Below are 13,042 nucleotides of genomic sequence, written 5' to 3'. Positions count from 1 at the left end.
CGCGGGCCGAGGGGAGAGCCAGTCAAAATAGGAGGGGGGAGGGGGAGGAGGAGAGAGAGGGGAGAAAGAGGGGAGAAAGAAAAAAGAAAAAAAAGACAAAAAACAGAAAAAGGAATACCGGTACAATAACTCCTAAATACACATACATATTAATTTTGACAATATCTTGTTAGTCAAGGACGTTCTAATTGAAAATGTACTCTTATAGAGTATTAAAATGTATGAAGCCTAAACCAAAAACAATCTGTGTTCACATCTAATTGGCTCCAACAAATTCCTGAGCTTCAATCACATTATTAGTGATTCGCTTGTTGTGATGTTCAACTACTATCTTAGCAGGATAGATTAAACAAGCTTTAAAGCCTTTATTAATGAGCTGCGTGCAATAGGGAGCCATTAGTTTCCTCTTAGTTGAGGTCTCGCTAGAAAAGTCCTGAAATAATAGCAATCTGTTGTTCGCTATTGAAAAAGAATCTAGCTTTTTATAAAGTTTTAATAATTCTACTCTGTCCTGGAACTTTAAGAATTGAACTATGCACATCCTATTCCTAGATGGACCAGTTGCATTTATTTTAGAAGGGCCAATCCTATGGGCTCTTTCCACTAATAATGGTAAAAGTGAGGACGAAACGCTAAGAGCCTGGGGTAGAACAACAGAGGAAAAATTCAACAAATCATTATACTCCATTGTTTCAGGGAGTCCTACTATTCTGAGGTTGTTTCATCTGGAACGGTCTTTCAGGTCTTTTAAATCTATTTTGCAAATTCTTAATTTGAGATTCTTGTGCATGGATTTGGTTATCTTGGGAATTGGTTAGATCTTCTAAGTCTGATATCCTGTTCTCGGCTTCTGATAGCCTATTTGAAAAGAGTTTTACTTCAGTGGAGAGAGCAATAATGCTAGAGGAGATACTAGTTCATTCATTTTTAATTTTGTTAAATTGGGGTGTTAAAAGCTCAACTAGTTGTGTCATTGTTGGCTGAGGATCTAAGAGTGTATTAGGCAGGTCTATATTGGTATCTGAGCTAACATCCAGAGGTTTCGTTTTCCGGTCTTTTATGTTAGGGGGCATTATGGGTGAGTTTTGTTTTCCTTGTGTAATATATCTTTCCATAGAAGGAATTTTATTTTAGTGCATTGAAAGAAAAAAAAAAAAGAAAAAAAATATGTAAATACAACGTTGTGCTGCACACTAGCAAAAATATATATATAAAAAAAGTGAAACGCTGCAATTACCTATATAACTTAGTGAATCTGACTACCAATTTGATTTCCTGTGAAACAAATACCAAGAGCAGGAAGTCCTGCTTATTTTTTTTATATAATACGTGCCCGTGTTATATATAAAAGAAGAAATGCCACCCTTTTGATATGTCAAACTTTAGAATTTTAACATTAGAACGGAACTCCTTACTTATTAGAATAAACCAACTGCCTATGACTTGCAACTGAACTATCTCCTGATTTAAGATACTGGTCACCTAAGTGGGTTTTATATACTACAAGAAAAGGTTACACAGCAGTTTATACCACTTCAATTGATTTTAAGAATATGTGACATATATCTTAATAAACCCTTTAGGTGGCCTCTATTCTTATATTTATAAAAAATAACCACTTTCAGGAGACTGGAAAACAACCTTATAACTTCCGCTTCTGATCCTTTTGACAGACTAGATTTTAAGGATACAGAGATTTGGACCTCTATTTCCCCTTGAAGAGTGTCTATCTAAAATATTAGCACTTGTATAAAGTAGCCTTTGATATCTCCTGCAATGAAAAGATCAATATATTATCGCAATTACATATGAAAAACAAAACAAAACATTGGGTCTTCAAACCTTAATCTTAGCACCCATTAAAGTACCAACAAACCTTTTATCATATTTTGTTTCTAATAGAGGTGCACATTTTAAGGTTCTATTGATATACACTTCTGTACTATATAGGATAATAACTAAATGTCAATCCGGATTTTAGCAGATCTGATCACAATATAATATCGATAAGTTCAAATTCAATAAATAACAAGCTCTAGCGAGATGAACAAAATAAGCTCTTAAATGTCACCAGATACAGCTTCTTGAAATTCTTAGACAATGGAAAAAACCTTGCTTGTGGTTTCAGTTACATAGTCTCTCCAACCGAAGAAACAAATAGTTTTATGGCTGCTTATATTATGGAGAAAACGAAATGCTGCAGTCACGAATTTAGTGAGTTATAGCCACCACATCTAGAGGCCACACTTGATACAAGTTCCGATGAAACTGCGTTTAAATGAGTTATTCAGAGGTTAACTTCCAATGGTAACCAAACCTCAAAGATGTTTAGTACTTTGTGAAGAGGAAAAAGCATTTTCAAAGGAAGAAAAAAAAAACGGCCCCTCTGCAACAGTGTATATATTGAGTAAAAGATACTTGCGCTTTCGACAAAACAATGTAACTGTTCCCAAAGACTGCAAGCAAATCTTCCAGTACACAATCCTTCCCAGCGTTATACCTCAGCTGCTGTAAATACCTGATAATGATCGGGAGATGTTGTTTCCTACCGGGTAAGTATGATGACCAGAGAGCAGAGTCTAGACCCACGAGATAGGAGGTGATGCTTGGATCACTCCATGCATCAGCAACCCCTATCTGCAAGTGAGAGATGAAGTTCCGCTCACCACTGGCTCCTTCAGCTTGTATCCGCTTAGCCCGGTATCCACAATCAGCCGTGCAGCGTGTTAGGAGCAATAACTTAAAAACATGGTTTCAGTCCGAACCTTCTTGTGCCTTTAGCGGTAGACACCACAAGTTTTTGAGCTTCCACAGCTGTAGCCGTTGATCGGCTTAATGCCCAAACCAAGCCCTGTGGGACCTCGGGGCCGATAGCGTGGGGAGATGTAGACGCGGAGGCTGCAGACGAGCACCCACTACGGAGAGACACAACCAGGTGTGAACAACTCCTCCCTCAACAGAAAGCTCCCCAGAGCAATCATGTTTATCTTCATATCTTTGTGATTTCTGCTTTATGCAGATGTTTTTTGCTTTTTGTTTTCAGTATCTGGAATTGGATTGTAATTAAATATATTAAAAAAACAACATATGCATGTACCAATGCAGCAGTTATTTTAGTATGAACAAATGGGTCATATAAGTAGGAAAGTATTTGTAAAATTCTCAAAATACATTAAATAAAATCTATTTCTATATCCCATTACATGATGGAGTTTTGGCATGAATGAATTATTACCATCCTTTGTGTGCATAAGCTGGAGGCCTTGTTTGCACTGGTGGTTCTAGGGAGTGGTGGAGGGTCCTACAACAAATATGTAGCACCCCTAAATCTTTAGATGTGTCTGTAGCTTGAATTTGATTGACATACTTGTTTTTTTTCCAGTGGTTTGCTTTGCCCTCAGATGGACACTGCAGTGCAGTACTTATTGGTTTTGCCCTTAAAGGGTAATGAAACCCAATTTTTTGATGTCATGATTTAGAAAGAGCATGTAATTTTAAACAACTTTCTAATTTACTTCTATTATCCAATTTGCTTTATCGTCTTGATATCCTTTGCTGAAAAGCATATCTAGATAGGCTCAGCTGCTGTTTGGTAGCTGCACACAGATGCCTCATGTGATTGGCTCACCCAGGTGCATTGCTATTTCTTCAACAAAGGATATCTAGAGAATGAAGCAAATTAGATAATAGAAGTAAATTGGAATATTGCTTAAAATAGTATTCTCTACCTGAATCATGAAAGAAAATGTTTGGGTTTAGTGTCCCTTTAAGATCAGATGACAGGAAAAAAACTGCACCTACCTACCTACCCACTGCCCTGTTACTGCAGATGAGCATACGTCCACAAAACAGCGGTTTAACTCATCAAATCAGAATACAATGTGATAAAAACTGCTATAATAAAATAGAACAGGCCCTTTAACTGCGGTGTCCTTATGTAGCTTTAACATTACATTTTCATATTTTCAGTATATTTTAAACAACTTTCCAATTTACTTCAGTCTCTTGGTATCCTTTGTTTAAAAATAAACTTAGCAGGTTTAGGAGCAGCAATGCACTTCTGGAAGCTAGCTGACCACATTGGTGAGCCAATGACAAGAGGTTAATATGTGCAGCTATTAACCACCAGTAGTTCATTGATGTTCCTACCTAAGTATGCTCTTCAGCAGAAAACAGAGTAAGAGTTTAACATTACATGTTCTGTCAATTTTTTTTTTTTTTAACTTTTATCCCTTAAAGGGACATTAAACCCCACATTTTTATTTCATGATTTAGATAGAGAATACAACTTTTTTTTTTTATAATCTTTATTTACAACCAACAATGTGTACAGAATACAAAGAAAAGAATTTTAGCATCGTTCATGGTACAATGAAATGAAAAAAAAATAACAAATGTACATAGCATATATAAGCAATCCGTATATATGTTTAGTTAATCTGAGGCACATGTATTTCCCATTTTGACTACTCCTTGTTGGGATTTTATGTTTTATAATGGAAAAGAAAAGAACAAAAAACAAAAAAAGGGGAGGGAAAAGGGATTACTCCAGAGCTCTCTGCCTCCCTTCCTCAACTACCAGATGCCGAGCAGAGCTATCGGAGTTCTTAAATGGGAAAATCAGATAATCGATTTCTCTCTCAGGGAATGTTTTAATAAGTGCTGCCCATTTATCAAAAAAATTCCTTATATCAGATTAATTATCTATATTTGTATCTCTTTGTTCCAGTACGCATTGTTTTCAGGGATAGTTGGCAATGATCTCAATTTCCATTTCTTGCAGATCAGATATCTGGTGGCTAAGATAGATAAAATTACTAATTTTCCATTGGACTGGTGTCCACCTTCAGATTTTAAACATAATATAATTTGATACAATGAAAAAGCTAATGACTCAATTTTCAATTTGTTTTTAAGCCAAAATTCTAGCTTGTTCCAAAAATTTCTTATCCTAGGACATTGCCAAAACATGTGAATCAAATCCACAGCAGGGTAAGAACACTTAGGGCATTTGTTAAATTCCTGATTTCGGACTCTGAGACCTCTTTCTGGGGTAAAGTATGCCCTATGCAAAAGTTTTAATGTGCATCGCGCCAGGTAGTAGAAAGTGTAGTCCTTGCTACTTTGCTCACTGATAATTGAAGAGTTTTTAGCTCGATATTATTATGTGGAATTAGGGCGTTCCAGATCGAAGCCACCCTCTCCATATTGGGGGTACCTTTATTAATGCCAAGAATATGATAGCAAGGGGCAATGGACATGGAGCCATTCTTGGTTAATGCTAACCAGCTTTCCAACTTGCCAAATGTCCAGCACCAGCCAACCTCTTTGGTAAGTTCAAGAACAAAGTGCCTTATCTGCAGATAAGCAAAGAAGCCCTTATTAGAAAGATTTAAATTCGTTCTTCAACTCATCGAAAGACTTAACACATTTTCTGACTTGATCAATTAAGAGTATTACCCTATCTAAGCCATTATTGTGCCACCTACTAAAGACCAACGAGTTTAAGCCTGCTTGAAAATTGGGGTTTCCTACCAAAGGGAGATATTTCGAGGCTGTGCTATTTATTGAGAGAGATTTAGTTAGTTTCCACCACGCTTTAAGAGGGTTCGTTATAGTTTTAAGTTCTTTAATGCCTGTTGGCAGATCTTTTGCCACGGAGTGAATCAGGGCTATTGGAAGAAACGGTTCACATATATTTAATTCGAGTTCGTTATTTAAAACGTAATTTTTGGAGAAGATCCATTCTACTACTATGCGGGCTAAGAAACAGAAATTATAAGATCTCAAATTTGGTAATGCTAGGCCTCCAAATTCTCTTGGCACGGCCAATTTGAAAAAAGAAATCTTAGATCTTTTCCCCTGCCAAATTAATTGTCTAATTGAGGTATTAAAAGAGCGAACATCTTTTTCTAGTAAGATTACTGGAACATTCTGGAGGACATAAAGCAGCTTTGGGAAGAGGACCATCTTAAATAGTGCTGACCGACCAGAAATTGATAATGGTAAATGATGCCAAGTTTTTCTTTAATGTTGGTAAGCATTGGAGTTATATTTATTTTTTACAGGTCTGCCAAATCAATCGGAATATAAATCCCTAGATATGTAAAAGATTCTGTAACCACTCTGAAAGGGAAATTTGAGATATGGCTAGTGTTTTTCCTAAGCCAAAGCAACTCGGATTTTGATGCATTTACTTTGTAACCCGAGAAGGAGCCAAAATGGTTAGTTATTCGTAGCAGTTTTGGTATATTTAGCTCAGTGTTAGACAAGTAAATAAGTAAATCATCTGCATATAGTCCGATTTTTATTTCATGTTTTCGGATTTTTATGCCATCCAAATATTTTCTTATCATAATTGCCAATGGTTCAATAGCTACGTCAAAGAGAAGCGGGGAGAGAGGACAACCCTGGCGCGTGCCCCTGTTCAATGCAATCGAAGGAGAGACAATATTATTTATTATAAGACTTGTATATGATTGGTTATATACGTTTTTTATGAATTTGGGAAGATTACCCTTAATCCCAAATTTTGTTAGAGAAGTTGTTATATGTTTATGAGTTACTGAGTCAAATGCTTTTTCTGCATCGATTGACAGGATAGCTAGATCCGGGAGATCCTCTCTCCCCGCTACTATTGTGGGTAGTTTCTGAATAAATTCCATTGTAACGAGTAATTCCCTAATTTTTGCCGCAGAATTGCGTTTATTTAGGAAACCAGCTTGGTCCGAATGAATTATTTTTGCTAAAATAGTCTGAAGCCTGGTTGCTAAGATTGAGGACATAATTTTGTAGTCCGAGTTTAGTAAGGCAATTGGTCTATATGACTCTTTGCAGGTGGGATCAGGGTAGTAAATGAAGAGGAAAAAGAGGGCGAAGCCGGTTTATCGTTAATGAAGATATCATTGTACAGATTGCCCAGATAGGGGACTATCTATGTTGATAAGATTTTATAAAACTAGTTGGGTAGACCATCTGGGCCAGCTGCTTTAGTAAGAGAGAGTTTAAGAATCATTTTCTCTATTTCTTCCCTTGTGACGGGAGAGTTAAGACTGACAATTGCTTCAGGTGTTACTGTTGGGTATGTAATTTTGCTCCAAAATTCGGTAGCTTTTTCTGTATCATACCCTTTACATGTGTACAGTTCCTGATAGTATTGTAAGAATAAGTCCGAGATTTCTTCGGGCTTCAATAGCTGTTTCCCGTTATGCTGAATTTTTTCTATAGTAGGTTTTTTATTCTCATTTTTAATCAGTTTAGCTAGCATTTTTCCTGATTTGTTGCCAAATCTATACATCTTTGCTTGAAATCTAAGCTCTTTATGAGTTTCTTGAGTTATAAAAAAAAGTATCTCTAGTGCTTTTGGCACGAACATATCTTGCCCAATTTAGGGGGGTTCTTTCAAGTAAGGAAAGATTATAAGAATTGATCAGTGAATTGCGTATTTCCTTCTCTCTTGCCTTCCTCCTCTTATTTTGAATAGCATTATATGCAGTGATTTCACCTCTGAGTACTGCTTTGGCAGTCTCCCAAAAGATATCCGGACGCCCTATGTAATCGCTGTTAAAATGATCGTAGTCATTAAACTTATTTCTAAGCCATTATTTGAATTTTAAGTCAGTGATAAGATAAGGAAAAAAGAATCGTAATTACTTTTTTGACCAAGATAGAGCTCAAGAAAGATAGGCCCGTGGTCGGATAAGAGTATCGGCATTATTCCTGCTTTTACCTTTGTACTACATAGGCGTTCGTCGGTCAAGAATAAGTCAATCCTGGAGAGCGTTTTATGAGCTTTGGAGAGACAAGTGAAATCCTGAGTATCAGGATTCTGAATTCTCCAAATATCTCGTATTGCAAGGTTCTGCTTGATTTTGTTAAACATTTTAGTATCAAGGCTATCTTTTTTTTCTGTTTTAAGAGTTTGGTATTTCTTCTAAGTTTGTCTATAGGGCATTGTGGGGCCATGTTAAAATCTACTCCTAAGATTAGGTAACCTTCACTAACTAGTAAGAGTTTGGCTTGTATCAGGTCCCAGAACTCGGGGTCAGTTGTATTCGGGCCATATATATTACAAAGTGTATAAATCACTTGGCCTGCTTTCATTTTCACCAGGACAAATAGAGAATACAACTTTAAACAACATTTCAATTTACTTCTATTATCTAATTTGCTTAATTTTTTAGATACCCTTTGTTGAAAAATAGCAATCCTCATAGGTGAGCCAATCACACGAGGCATCTATGTGCAGCCACCAATCAGCAGCTACTGAGCCTATCTAGATATGCTTTTCAGCAAAGAATATCAAGAGAATGAAGCAACTTAGATAATAGAAGTAAATTAAAAAGTTGTTTAAAATTGCATGTTCTGTCTAAATCATGAAAGAAAAAAATGTGGGTTTCATGTCCCTTTAACCCCTTAATGACCATAGCACTTTTCCATTTTCTGTCCGTTTGGGACCAAGGCTACTTTTAAATTTTTGCGGTGTTTGTGTTTAGCTGTAATTTTCCTCTTACTCATTTACTGTACCCACACATATTATATACCGTTTTTCTCGCCATTAAATGGACTTTCTAAAGATACCATTATTTTCATCATATCTTATAATTTACTATAAAAAAAAATTATAAAATATGAGGAAAAATTGAAAACCCCCCCACTTTTTCTAACTTTGACCCCCAAAATCTGTTACATATCTACAACCACCAAAAAACATCTATGCTAAATAGTTTCTAAATATTGTCCTGAGTTTAGATATACCCAATGTTTACATGTTCTTTGCTTTTTTTGCAAGTTATATGGCAATAAATACAAGTAGCACTTTGTTATTTCCAAACCATTTTTTTTTTCAAAATTAGCGCTAGTTACATTAGAACACTGATATCTTTCAGGAATCTCTGAATATCCATTGACATGTATATATTTTTTTTTAGTAGACAACCCAAAGTATTGATCTAGGCCCATTTTGGTATATTTCATGCCACCATTTCACCGCCAAATGCGATTAAATACAAAAAATCGTTCACTTTTTCACAAATTTTTTCACAAACTTTAGGTTTCTCACTGAAATTATTTACAAACAGCTTGTGCAATTATGGCACAAATGGTTGTAAATTCTTCTCTGGGATCCCCTTTGTTCAGAAATAGCAGACATATATGGCTTTGGCGTTGCTTTTTGGTAATTAGAATGCCACTAAATGCCACTGCGCACCACACGTGTATTATGCCCAGCAGTGAAGGGGTTAATTAGGGAGCATGTAGGGAGCTTTTTGGGGTAATTTTAGCTTTAGTGTAGTGTAGTAGACAACCCCAAGTATTGATCTAGGCCCATTTTGGTATATTTCATGCCACCATTTCACCGCCAAATGCGATCAAATTAAAAAAAACGTTACATTTTTCACAATTTTAGGTTTCTCACTGAAATCATTTACAAACAGCTTGTGCAGTTATGGCACAAATGGTTGTAAATGCTTCTCTGGGATCCCCTTTGTTCAGAAATAGCAGACATATATGGCTTTGGCGTTGCTTTTTGGTATTTTGAAGGCCGCTAAATGCCGCTGCGCATCACACGTGTATTATGGCTAGCAGTGAAGGGGTTAATTAGGTAGCTTGTAGGGAGCTTGCAGGGTTAATATTAGATTTAGTGTAGAGCTCAGCCTCCCACCTGAAACATCAGACCCCCTGATCCCTCCCAAACAGCTCTCTTCCCTCCCCCACCCCACAATTGTCCCTGCCATCTTAAGTATCTTGGTGTTTTTTTTTTTTAAAGCATACTTACATATGCTGCTGTGTACTATCCCCCCTTAGCCCCCAACCTCACTGATCCCCCCCCAAACAGCTTCCTAACCCTCCCACTCTAACTTAATGGGCGCCATCTTGGGTACTGGCAGCTGTCTGCCAGTACCCAGTTTAGAAGAAAAAAGGTTTTTGTTTTACATTTTTTTAACTTTTCTGTAGTGTAGCTTCCCCCCCACCCCTCCACGATCTCTTTTTGTGCTTTTTTTTTTGTGTGCTTATGGCACTTTTAACTTTATACTTTTTATTAATTTTCCATAGTGTAGCAGTTCCCACCCGCTCCCGCCCCGTGCACGCGCCCGCCCGCCACCGTCCGTGCACGCGCGTGCGTCCGTGCGCGCCCCCGGCGGTCCCGCCCCCGATCCCGCCCCCTCGACGTCACACGGCACACCGATGGCCGCCCACCCGCCTCCCAAGTCGGCTCCCACCCACCAACGATACCGGCCATCGATGTCCGGTGCAGAGAGGGCCACAGAGTGGCTCTCTCTGCATCGGATGGCCATGTAAGGTTATTGCAGGATGCCTCCATATCGAGGCATCACTGCAATAACCGGAAAGCAGCTGGAAGCGAGCAGGATCGCTTCCAGCTGCTTTCCACACCGAGGACGTGCAGGGTACGTCCTCAGGCGTTAACTGCCTTTTTTTTGAGGACGTACCCTGCACGTCCTCGGTCATTAAGGGGTTAACTTTTTTTTTTCTTGAAAAAACCCCTCTGTATTTGGTTTACTATATGCTATCTCATTTAGATCTAATCCCAAACATCATAAGTGCCAGATGCTGTGAATTTGTATTTCATTTCTATAAGTTTTTCAACAAGTTGGATACAAACAATGAATTAGTCAGCTAGTAAACAAAAACAGGTATTTTATGACTTTGACAATTAAAGGGACATTGTACACTAGATTTTTCTTTGAATAACTGTTTTGTAGATGATCCATTTAGCCCATCTGGGGGTGTTTTTTTAAGAGCATTGTGCTGATTTTCAGACTCTGAGTCCTAACCAAGCCCCACAGTGCCAGATGTATACATGCATTTACATACTCCTGTAGGCTCCTGTTTGTTATCTGTCTTTTCATATGCAAGGGAGGTGGGGAGTGTCTGCTATTTTTGTTTACCCAGCCCCTTTCATTGGGTGTCCCAGCCTTACCTTATCAACAGTGCTAAACTGGGAGCTTCTAAGTAAGTTTTTAAAAGGTTCTATTCTGTATTTTTATATCAGTATCTTTGCATATTATTCTTTATAGTAGTGTCTATTACATGCAGTTATATGAAAATTGGTGTATACTGTCTGTTTAATGGTCAGAGCTGCTGAATTCCACAGTCTAATTCACAAAAAGGTAAAATAGCCCATTTAGATGATCCACCTCCAGCGAGTACAAGGCATCAAACAGAAACGACAAACAAATCACATCTGAATGTCATTGCCGAAGGACAATCATAACAAGGCATAAAGTCTTACATGGTTGATCTAGGATTTAACAACATTTAAATAAATAGGTAAATGACTATATAAGTATACACGTGTATAGGTGGGCCTAGGGCACAATTTGATGTATGTTTGACCAAATCATCCTTCATAATATATCTATGAGCCGGCCACGGTAACGAATGAGGAGTAAAGAAGAGGAACTGTTATCTACTATAATAAAATTCCCAATAAAACATATCATGAAACTTGTCCAGGTGATCAGTCTTCAAATAATGGGATCTCTTCAAAAGGAGAGTTTTATTTACCCTTTCTTTCCAATCAAGGATATATGGGGGACTCAGAGGCTTCCAAAATCTACATATTAATTGTTGTGCAGTGTTTCAAAATGCATATCCTAAGCTCTTTTTGATTTTAAATTTAAAGTTTTACTTTAGATAATGCTGCAAATAGCCTCCTGTATCATTTTCTATATCATGCAGCAGTAACAGTAAAAAGGTTATTTTAAAATGAATATTGTTTCAAGCTCTGCCCACTGATGACCTCACGATCTGGGCCAGATATGCAGCGTATCACCCATAGATTGACAACCTCTCCAGCATTTATCAGATGAATTTGGAAAAAAAGTATTTCATTTTGTGCGGGGTATGGTACCAGCTTGTAATGATTTTTAATATTGGTTTCATGAGCAGAATGGGCTGACTTAGCCGTAGTGTTGTCCAATGTTTAGAGTTTATTCAATCTGGGAAGTCTGTATTCCGTGTTTTTAACCCCTTTGCTACCGAAAATTTCAGAGAAGAACTCTGCCCAAAATACCAGAGAATTTTTAGCATTTTTGCTATCATGCCATTTAAACAGTAATTAAGCCTGTTTTTTTTTTTTTTTATGTAGACAACTCAAGTTATTGATCTAGACTCATTTTGGTATATTTCATGACACCATTTCACCACCAAATGTGATCATATACATTTTTTTTAACTTTTTTACAGACTTTGGGTTTCTCATTAAAATTATTTATATACCGAATGTGCAATCATGGCACAAATGATTGCAAAAGCTTCTCTGGGATCCCCTTTGTTCAGAAATAGCAGGCATATATGGCTTTGCCACTGCTTTTTGGTATTTATAATGCTGCTAATTGCAGCTGTGCACCATACTTATATTATCCCACCCCACACTAATCACCAAAATCTTAGGTACTGGCCGACTGTAGTTTTTAAAAAATATATATATATATATATATTTATTTTATGAGGCCTACTTTATCAAATGTCTGTCGGACCTGATCCGACAGTGCGGATCAGGTCCGACAGACATCGCTGAATGCGGAGAGCAATACGCTCTCCGTATGCAGCATTGCACCAGCAGCTCACAAGAGCTGCTGGTGCAATGCTGCATACGGAGAGCGTCCCCCTGCAATGCCGCCCCTCTGCAGACTTGCATACGGAGAGCGCCCCCCTGCAATGCCGCCCCTCTGCAGACTTGCGGTCAATCAGACTTTTATGGCCACCAGGTGAAAAGCACATTAGTCCTGGTTCCTACATGTGAAAAGCATGTAGGAGACATATTGCTCTGGTTCCTACATGTGAAAAGCATGTAGGAGACATATTGCTCTTTACTCTAGAGAATTATCATCTCCCCAACCACTAACAAAAAAAGTAGGCCGGTCTTATCGTCATTCTAACAGATTCGTCAGCCCTTTTGTTACACTTTGAAAAATATATGAAATTAAATTAATTCCAACTTTATAGTATCTTTTCCCCACTGGGAATTTTTCCAGTATCACAGTACATCAGTCTGGCCCTTACTCTCCTATGTCTTAGT

At 37.6% G+C, this 13,042-nt stretch overlaps 1 protein-coding gene across 1 annotated transcript in view; it reads left to right on the top strand.

Annotated features, from left to right (window-relative positions):
- LOC128663510 (tetratricopeptide repeat protein 39A) overlaps positions 1 to 13,042 on the top strand; it is a 224,509-nt gene that overhangs the window by 24,490 nt on the left and 186,977 nt on the right. The gene's annotated exons all lie outside the window — the stretch shown is intronic.

This window comes from Bombina bombina, chromosome 6, assembly GCF_027579735.1.
Source record: "Bombina bombina isolate aBomBom1 chromosome 6, aBomBom1.pri, whole genome shotgun sequence".
NCBI classification, from domain to species: Eukaryota; Metazoa; Chordata; class Amphibia; order Anura; family Bombinatoridae; genus Bombina; species Bombina bombina.
Note: the sequence above shows the minus strand (reverse complement) of the source record. Positions and strands in the feature narration are given on the sequence as shown.